Source organism: Mauremys mutica, unplaced genomic scaffold, assembly GCF_020497125.1.
Source record: "Mauremys mutica isolate MM-2020 ecotype Southern unplaced genomic scaffold, ASM2049712v1 Super-Scaffold_100216, whole genome shotgun sequence".
Classification (NCBI taxonomy): domain Eukaryota; kingdom Metazoa; phylum Chordata; order Testudines; family Geoemydidae; genus Mauremys; species Mauremys mutica.
In genome coordinates this window covers 8,565-18,729 of record NW_025423290.1, presented here as the reverse complement: position 1 = coordinate 18,729, position 10,165 = coordinate 8,565, and the positions used below count along the sequence as shown (strand labels likewise).

The window sequence follows — 10,165 nt, the reverse complement described above, 5'->3', positions numbered from 1 at the left end:
AGACCACATGACAATGAACTTCATTTTGGTACCTATATTTTTCCACAAACCGGACTGGGAACTGAGTTTGGAACAAATGGTTCCTGCCCTATGGAAAAGCTACATAAGGTGGGGTGTGACATCATCTCTTGGCCTCATTCCCCACCACAAGAGAACTCCTGGCAACACCTGAGCAACAAAGACTGAAGTGGGGGAAGTGCTGGTCCCAGGGTAAAGGGATTTCTAGCTTGTGTATGGAAACTTGGTGGACTATCATCAGTCAGGGTGAGAAATTGCTAATTCAAATTCTATCCAGATAGTATGTTAGGCTTAGTTTGAGTTTTTGGTTATATAAGTAATCTGCTTTGATCTGTTTGCTAACACTTATTGCTGGGAAATTGGCTGTTGTCTTCTCTCTCTCCTTGAGTGGCTGAGGTAAAGCACTCAGGTAGCTTAGTTGGGTGCATGGCGCCACCTGCTGTCGTGTTGGGTGATAACAGGCCCTGGAGAGGCTGGCTAAATGTCCAGCAAATCAGTGTGAGAAGGGCCAGCCCAGCTTGAGGGTTAGAGCAGCGGTCCCCAACCTTTTTGGCACTAGGGACCGGTTTCGTAGAAAAAATAATTTCCGCGGACCTGCCCCCTATCTGACCCCCACCCACTTCCTGCCCCCCCGACTGCCCGCCCCCCTCAGAATCCCCGACTCATCCTGCTCCTTGTCCCTTCACCATCCCCCAGAGACCCCCACCACCCTGGGACCCCACCCCTACTCTCTGTCCCCTGACTGCCCCAACCCCTATCCCCCACCCCCGCTGAGTCCTGACAGACCCCCCCCGGAACACCCACAATCCAACCCCCCTGCATTCCCTGACCGCTCCCCCAACCTCCGCCCCCTCTCTGTGCCCTGACTGTCCCCAGGACTCCCTGCCCCTTAGCCAACCCCCCTGGCCCCAGCCTCTTACCCCCGGCTCCCTCCTCACCCGGAGCCTCAGCGCCTCGCCCGACAGCTGCAGCGTGTCTCCGGCGGGGCCTGAGCTCCATCCTGCTCCGAGCCACGTGGGGAGGGGGCGGGGCTGGGAGCTCCACGCCGAGCGGAGGCAGCTGAGCTCAGCCCGGAGCTTGCAGCCCCGCCCCCTCACCACGCGGCTCTGAGGGGGCGGAGCTTAGGGGCCCTGCCGGAGACACGCCGCTTGATGTGCTAGGGGTCGGTTCGCGGCCCGGTTCCTAGCAGGCCGCGGACTGGTACCGGTCCGCGGCCCGGGGGTTGGGGACCCCTGGGTTAGAGGGCACAGCAGTTCCCAGACTGCCCCCTGGGGGTGACTACCCATCACACCCTAAACTACACTAGTGTCAGCAGGTTTGTCACATCCCGTCCCCTCCCTTTCTCCACCCAGGATATTTCCTGCCTCCCACCATCTCTAGCAGCTCCCACCAGTGGTGAGCTCCAGCTGGGTCGCATGAACGGGTTGTTAAATTTAGAAGCCTTTTTAGAACCGGTTGTTCCAGGACAACTGGTTCTAAAAAAGCTTTTAAATTTAACAAATGCTCAGGCAGCTGTCCACCCGGCCCCCGGCCCCAGCTCACCTCCCCTTCTCCTCTGAAAGCTCCACCCTTCTTCTCCTCCCCCTTTGAGGTTGTGGGGGGCTGGATAGGGGTCGGGGCAGTCAGAGGGCAGGGTACAAGGGGGCTGAATGGGGGCAACGGTCCCGGGGGGCAGTCAGGAAGGAGCAGGGGTTGGATGAGGTGGTGGGGGGCAGTCAGGGACAGAGAGAAGGGGTGGTTGGATGGGGCAGAGGTTCCAGGGGGGCATCAAGAATGAGAGGAGGGGTTTGATGGGGTGGCAGGAGGCAGTCAGGGGACGGGGGGGATGGGTCGGGGTCCCCGGGGGGGTGTCAAGGAGCATGGGGGGTTGGAAGGGGCATGACCCCCTCGTGAGGTGAGGACAAGGGAACCTGTTGTTAATATTTTGGCAGCTCATCACTGGCTCCCACCCTCCTGTACATTTACTGCTTCTCTCCCTCCAAGCAGAACCCACCACCAGCTCCCTGAGAATCCCTTACCTGAGCCAGCTCCATTGCAGCCATTTCCTTCCCCCTGGGAGGAGGGGATGATTTGGGGAGAAACGTGGACGTTATTCTGTAGCCTGCTAGGGCGAGAAAGGCAATGTGAGAGAATTCAGACAGGGTTTCTGTCCTTTCCACATGTCGATTCCCCCCAGCATTGTTCCCTGCTAATGGACATTCTAGGTTCTGCCACACTGTGAAGCACAGAGTGACCTTATCCCAGTACAGGCCTAGCCCCCTCCCACCAGGGTGTAGCCCTCTGACACATGGTGAAACCCTCCCAGGAGCAGAGTCTCTCTCTTATACTTATCAAGTTTGCGGGCGATACCAAACTGGGAGGGGTTGCAAGGACTTTGGAGGATAGAATTGAAATTCAAAATCATCTGGACAAACTGGAGAAATGGTCTGAAGTAAATAGGATGAAATTCAATAAGGACAAATCCAAAGTACTTCATTTAGGAAGGAACACTCAGTGGCACACATACAAAATGGGAAATGACGGCTTAGGAAGGAGCACTGCGGAAAGGGATCTGGGGGTCGTAGTGGATCACAAGCGAAATAGGAGTCAACAGTGTTGCAAAAAAGCAAGTATCATTTTGGGAAGTATTAGCAGGAGTATTGTAAGCAAGACATGAGAAGAAATTCTTCCGCTCTACTCCACGCTGATTAGGTCTCAACTGGAGTAATGTGTCCAGTTCTAGGGGCCACATTTCAAGAAAGATGTGGACAAATTGGAGAAAGTCCAGAGAAGGGCAACAAAAATGATTAAAGATCTAGAAAACATCACCTATGAGGGAAGATTGAAAAAAACTGGGGAAGACTCAGAGGGGACATGACCATAGGACAAGAAGCAATGGATTTAAGGCAGTTTAGGATGGAGATTAGGAAAAAAACTTCCTAACTGTCAGAGTGGTTAAGCACTGGAATAAATTGCCCAGGGAGGTTGTGGAATCTCCATCACTGGGGATATTTAAGAGCAGGCTGGACAAACACCTGTCAGAGATTGTCTAGATAATACTGAGTCCTGCCTTGAGGGCAGGGGACTGGCCTAGATGACCTCTAGAGCAGGGGTCCCCAATCCCCTGCTAGGAACCGGGCCGCGAACCGACCCCTAGCACATCAAGAGGCGTGTCTCCGGCAGGGCCCCTAAGCCCCGCCCCCTCAGAGCCGCGTGGTGAGGGGGCGGGGCTGCAAGCTCCGGGCTAAGCTCAGCTGCCTCCGCTCGGCGTGGAGCTCCCAGCCCCGCCCCCTCCCCACGTGGCTCGGAGCAGGATGGAGCTCAGGCCCCGCCGGAGACACGCTGCAGCTGTCGGGCGAGGCGCTGAGGCTCCGGGTGAGGAGGGAGCCGGGGGTAAGAGGCTGGGGCCAGGGGGGTTGGCTAAGGGGCAGGGAGTCCTGGGGACAGTCAGGGCACAGAGAGGGGGCGGAGGTTGGGGGAGCGGTCAGGGAATGCGGGGGGGTTGGATTGTGGGTGTTCCGGGGGGGGTCTGTCAGGACTCAGCGGGGGTGGGGGATAGGGGTTGGGGCAGTCAGGGGACAGAGAGTAGGGGTGGGGTCCCAGGGTGGTGGGGGTCTCTGGGGGATGGTGAGGGGACAAGGAGCAGGATGGGTCGGGGATTCTGAGGGGGGCGGGCAGTCGGGGGGGCAGGAAGTGGGTGGGGGTCAGATAGGGGGCAGGTCCGCGGAAATTATTTTTTCTACGAAACCGGTCCCTAGTGCCAAAAAGGTTGGGGACCGCTGCTCTAGAGGACCCTTCCAGTTCTATGATTGTAAGAACCAAAGGCCAGAGAAGAGCAGAATCAAAGGAGTCACTCTGGGGATTCTCCCTGTCACTGTCCCCAAGGCAGCTCTCTCAGGTTAACTAAGTTGTTGGATGCTCCAGCCTTTATCCAGTCTCTCCTGGCAATGCCCCCTTCATGGGCTGGGCCTAGTTTTAGCTTTTGGGAAGTGTGACCCTGGGGGTGCTGAGACTGGGCCTTCTTGCCGCAGCACATCTTGTTCATTTCTGTGGCTCCCCAGTGAGTCCAAATGAGTAGATACTCCTCATACAGACTGTGAACATAAGAAGGGCCCACTGCATCAGAGCAATGGTCCATCTAGCTCAGTGGCCAATGCCAGGTGCCCCAGAGGGAATGAACAGAACAGGTAACCATCAAATGATCCATCCCCTGTCACCCATTCCCAGCTTCTGGCAAACAGAGGCTAGAGACACCATCCCTGCCCAGCCTGCCTGTGACACTGGCAGACGAGGTGTTAGCTCTTACACAAGCCTCTATGTCTTAGTTGAACATGGACAAACACACAGTGGAATCGGTCTGACTCAACTGTGTTAGTATTGTTAAAACAGGTATTAGGATTCTAAGAACATGTTTAGACTTTATTGAGTGCTTGTGAGTTGCTGCCTGGGTTAATATCTGACTAGTTGTATTGTGAGCCTCTGTGGCTCTGTAAATCACCACACAGGAGAGAGACTTTACCTAGGTGAAGTGCTGATTGACAGCCGAATGCATTACACCCTGCCTGGCAGGAAAGGTCCATCCACACCAGAGAGACTATTACGGCATGTTAAGGACAAAAGACTGTTGTGCTCTTGACTTCCCATTAGCTGAGTTTCCAGCTCAGAGCACATGGCAGGAAGGGGATGAAAAACCTCATACAGAAGGAACTGATTATCTGTATGCTGCTTGGACTCTGGGGGGCAAAGTTCCTAGGCATAAGCATGAGATCCCCAGCTGCTTAGCCGGGGTTAGTCCTAAAGAATATGCAGAGCTTGCTTATTATAGAAGCTTCTATTACCTTTGAAATTTAAGACTGTAATTTGTCTGCATCTGGATGATTAGCTGCTGTGACAGGGCAAGGCCAGCTGGCTATAGGAAAGTAGTGAGAAACAGGTATGTTAGCCCCAGGCTAAACAAATCCCTGTTACCATGGTAACCAAATGACAGTTTCTCCAGGTTAATCAAGACACCTGGGGCCAATTAACATCCTTCCACAAATCTGTGGAGACAGCTAGGTTGATTGGAACCCCTGAAGCCAATCAGGGGCTGGCTGAAACTAGTTAAAGAGCTCCCAGTTAGGCAGGTGGGTGTGCAGAACAGGAGCTGTGGGAGCGACTGATCAGTACACACCAGATCAGGCACAAGGAAGGAGGCCCTGAGGTAAGGGTGAAGTGGAGCCTGAGGAAGTGGGGGCTGCTGTGGGGAAGTAGAACAGGGAATTGTATGTGTCCTGTTTCTAAAAGGTCAGATACCACAGCTGATACTATTAGGGTCCCTGGGCTGGAGCCTAGAGTAGAGGAGGGTCCTGGGCTCCCCCCTTTGCTCCCCTGATTAATCACTGAGACTGGGAGACAACAGAGACTGTTCAAGGGAGGGGAGCTTTGCCACCCCTCCCTCGCTGGCTTATGATGAAAATGGCTCAGTGGGCTGTGACCCTTGTCCCTAGAGAGAAGGGCTACGTGGAGGGTCACAGTGAGCCTCTGAGGCTAGCGAAATCCACCAGGAAATGCAGGGCCCATGGAGACAAGGACAGAGCTTTGTCACACTGCTTTAACTTTGTAAACAACTCTCATTTTCTTTCAAATAAATCTTAATACAGGTTATGACAGGACTGGCTACAAGTGTTGTCTTTGCTGGGAGATCCAAGCGTCATTTGACCTAAGGAAGTGACTGGTCCTTCGGGCCTGGCAGTAACCTGAACGTTGTTGTGACTCATGGGGTAAGGCAGGGTTCTCAACCATGAGTCTGGGGCCCCCTGGGGGGCCATGAGCAGCTTTCAGGGGGCTGCCAAGCAAGGCCGGCATTAGACTCGCTGAGGCCCAGGGCAGAAAGCTGCAGTCCCAGCGCATGGGGCTGAAGTCTGGGCCCCTGAGCCCCACCCCCAGGGCTGAAGCAATGTAGCTTTGTGGGGGTCTGGGGCCCCAGGAAGTTGCCCTGTTTGCTACCCCCTAACACCAGCCCTGGCTGTGATGTTATTAATATAACCTGTGACTGTATAGTTCATTGGTGCAACCACTGTTATATTTGCAGCAAATGTTGTACAACGGTTGTCGTGTAAGGTGTCTATGAAAAGGTTATAATTTGCTCCTGATGATGATACTACCTGTGTGGGTGTATCATTTTTGCAGTCAAAGTTAGGAATATTGGCTACGTTCTTGTACATCAGTGTGTTTTGATTCTGAAGTAGCCTTAGTAAAGCATTAGATCAGCTTCTTCAGAAAGGAATTTGCAAATCAAGTGCCCAATCAAGAAACACTTAAAGGACCTTGGGGAAACTCCAATCCACATACCCTGGTGGGCCGGGCCAGTTTCTTTACCTGCCATGTCCACGGGTCGGCCGATTGCAGCTCCCACTGGCCGCGGTCTGCCGTCGCAGGCCAATGGGAGATGCAGGAAGCGGCGCAGGCTGAAGGATGTGCTGCTGCCACTTCCCGCTGCCTCCATTGGTCTGGAGTGACAAACTGTGGCTAGTGGGAGCCGCGATCGGGCAAACCTGCCAACATCGCAGGTAAACAAACTGTCCCAGCCTGCCAGGGTGCTTACCCTGGTGAGCCGCGTGCCAAAGGTTGCTGATCCCTGAGCTAAAATATTTAAGAGACAAGTCAGTTGAAAATATAGTGGTGCAAGAACAAAGTAACATCGCTTCCCATTGTTACACAGGGTATGGCTACACTTACGGTTTACAGCGCTGGTAGTTTGCAGCGCTGGTCATCCAGCTGTGTAGGAGCAGCGCTGGTGTGTGGCCACACTCACAGCTACCAGCGCTGGTGTGTGGCCACATTTGCAGCATTTGCAGCGCTGTTGGGAGTGCTGCATTATGGGCAGCTATCCCAGCATTCAAGTGCACCAACGTGCTTTTCAAAAGAGGGGGGTGGAGGGTGGTGTACTGTGACAGGGAGCGGGGAAGATAGAGAGAGTGGATTTTTGGAGCCAACACTGTGTGTTAGCTTCCTGGATTGGAAAAATCACAAAATGTTCATGAGCCCTTAGTCTTAACTCTAATTGCAAACAGCCTGCCTCCAACACGGACTCCCCCGTTTCACTCACTCCCTGTGGTGTACTGTGACAGGGAGCGGGGAAGAGAGAGATTGGAAAAATCACAAAATGTTTGCAAACCCTAACAGCCTGCATCCAACACTGTTTCCCCTGCCTCTCATTTGATCGTTCACAGCCAGGTACAGATAGCTCCTGTTTGCTGTGATCAGTGTTTGTTTTTATAGATAAGCAGTTCAAACGGAGCTCCAATCGGCTCCGTTCTGTTTCATTCACTCTCCCTGCCTGCCTCTCATTTGATTGTTTACAGCCAGGTACAGAACGGAGCTCCGATCGGAGCTCGTTCACAACAAAACAAAGAGAGGCTGCATAACAAAACAAAGAGAGTAATTTATAAAAGCATTCTGGGATACACCTTATTCCCTGGAGGCCAATCACAGCGCTGGTGTGTGGCCACACTTCATGACCAGCGCTGCAGCACCAGCGCTGGAATCCTTATTCCCCATGCCGAGTGAGGTGTACGGCCAGCGCTGCAGCCAGGGAGTTGCAGCGCTGGAAGTGCCCTGCAGGTGTGGCCACTTACTAATTGCAGCGCTGGTGGAGGCTTTCCAGCGCTGCAAATCGCCAGTGTAGCCATACCCTCAGCTTCTAGCTGCTGGAGGCTGCAATCCCCTGTCGTTAACATGGTTATTGGGCTGAAATCTCCCCACGGCCAGTCAGAGATAGACACGTACCTGTGTCGCTCCCCAGCTTCCGTCGCAGCGTCTCTAGGGGAAGGAGAAGATGGGAGAGGTGAGAATTCAGGCCCTCACATTAATGGAGAAATCCCCATTGCTTATTAATGGAACTGCTGTTAACGACGAGATGGTGACAGAGATCAGAGGCCGATAACGCAGCCGCTGCAGACAGGGCTGCTCCATGGGGAAGGGCGACTCGCTGAGCTGGGCTGTGAGATGGAGCCCAGGATCAGTGACATCACTAGAGTCCCCGACTCCTTCCCAGGGTCAGGGTTGCTCTGACCAGAGGAGACACCACCCCCAGACTCCAACTCACCTTTGAATCCCAGCAGCACCTCCTGCAGCAGGGCACTTTGCAGAGAGAAATCGCTGAGTCTCTTCTCCAGCTCCGCAAACGACGCCTCTGGCTTCCGAAATGTCCTGTCCTCCCTGCTGGGGAAAGGAGGGGTGAGAAATAGGCCTGAGCCCCAGACCCTGAGCCCAGCAACCCCCAAACTTCACAAAACCTGGATCTGAGCTTTGTAGCCTGAGATAGTCAATGTCAGGGTGAGTCACCTCAGCCCTGTGCTCCCCAGAGAGACGGGAAGTGGGGAGACACTCGAGCAAGGAACGGAGACATTGTTCAGGGGCTTTCTCAGGGACGCTCTGGTTCGGGGGGGGGGGGGCAGAGCCACCCCCTACGCTGGTTTACGGCAGGAACAAGGGGCACCAGCACGGGGATTATGTGGAAAGGGAGGAGACACAGACCAGAGAGTGGGCAGGTCCTACATGCTGACAGTGGCCACAGACAGAGCCCAGGGCTCCAGCAGGGAATGAACGTGGGCCCTTTAATGCCAAAACCCCCCAACCCTTCAGCTGAAACAGTAACCCTGGGGCGTCCAGCTCCTTTGGCAGAGAGGGCCACATTGCACCGTCCGTTACGGCCAGTGGCCAGGGCATCGGTTTAAGACTCTGTGCCATGCTCCATTCGCAGCAGAACACCCACTGCTCTCCATGGGACACCCACGTACGAAGAACAAGGGGGGAATCTGCCCTTAGTATGGGAAATAAATTTTAGTTCTTAGTATTTTGCCAAGTCTTTGCCTGTCACGTTCAGTGTCACTCAGGAGGAAAACAGCCCCTTCCTGGACACCCCTGTAGGGCCCTGCTGGTTCTTCCCTGTGTTTCCCTGCCTTTCCCACCCTCCTTTCCCCATTTCTCTCTCGCTTCCTGCCAGGGGGCAGCTTCCTATTCAGTGCAGTTATCAAACCTAGCAGCCCATGAGGGGGAGCGAAATGGAGCCCAGGACTTACCTGCCCCCAGTGCTCCCAGCACCCTAAAAAGGAGAGAAAGAGGAGGCCGTCAGGGGGAGTGTCCCTGGGTGGGGAGGCCTCCTGCTCTGCAGGGGTCACCATTGAGGCCTCGGGCAGTAGGGGAATTTCAGGTTTCCATTCCCAGAGGTGCTGCCCCCCTACCAGGGACTTTCCCCTACGCAGCCCCAGCAATCCCTGCGGGCAGGTCCCACTGTGGAAATCTTCTCCCCGGGCACTTTACAGGCAGAAGATATTTCTCTGCATTGAGAATCAAATTCCCCCCAGTGCTGAGAGACCCAGAAGGCCCCTGGCCCCACTAAACCCATTAACCTGCAGTGACAGGGGCCTTGGGCCTGGCTCGGGACCTCAGCATGGTGGGAGAGGGGATTTCACCCTCCAAGTGCAAATGCAGAGAGACATTTCCAGGAGAGAAGGTCTTGGGGCTGCAGCATACAGGACTCCCAGGGCCCATCCCTGGCGCCGCTGCCAGACTCACTGGGTGACCTTGGGCAGGGCTCTGCCCCTCCCTCTGCCTCACTTTCCCCATTTGTCCCATAGGGATAATGCCCCTGACCCCACTCTGTAAAGTGCTTTGGGGTCTAGGGCTCAGAAGCGCCTAGAGAAACGCTGCGTATGTTCATTGCAATGACAGCCTGACCTGCAGGGGTTGGCTCAGCGGCTGCTGCCCCTTCTCTCCTCCTCTGCCGCTGAGCAGGGAAATCTGCCAGGACAGGCTGCAGACGCCCTCATCCCTTCTCTGGACAATGGCTCTCTCTAGCTCCTCCAGCCGGGACAGCAGCTGCTACTCCTGCTCCTCCAGAAACCCTCGCAGCTCCTGCCACTCCCAGACGATCTTCTGCCTCTCGGCTTCCGTCTGTTTCTGCAACAGGGAGAGGGCGGCTCAGTAACGGGGGAACACAGAACATAAGAACGGCCAGACTGGATCAGACCAAAGGCCCATCTAGCCCGGTATCCTGTCTTCTGACAGAGGCCAATGCCAGGTGCCCCAGAGGGAATGAACAGAACAGAGAATCATCAAGTGATCCATCCCCTGTTGCCCATTCCCAGCTTCTGGCAAACAGAGGCTAGGGACACCATCCCGCTCA

The 10,165-nt window shown here is 54.8% G+C and overlaps 1 long non-coding RNA gene across 1 annotated transcript; it reads right to left on the bottom strand.

Moving 5' to 3' along the window:
• Positions 1-2,103: 2,103 nt before the first annotated feature.
• Positions 2,104-9,756, bottom strand: LOC123360171. The gene is made up of 5 exons (XR_006575972.1): positions 9,718-9,756; positions 9,060-9,082; positions 8,084-8,196; positions 7,765-7,797; positions 2,104-2,119 (listed from the first exon to the last, which is right to left on the bottom strand). It is a non-coding gene; the product is annotated as an uncharacterized LOC123360171 (long non-coding RNA).
• Between the last annotated feature and the right edge of the window lie 409 nt (positions 9,757-10,165).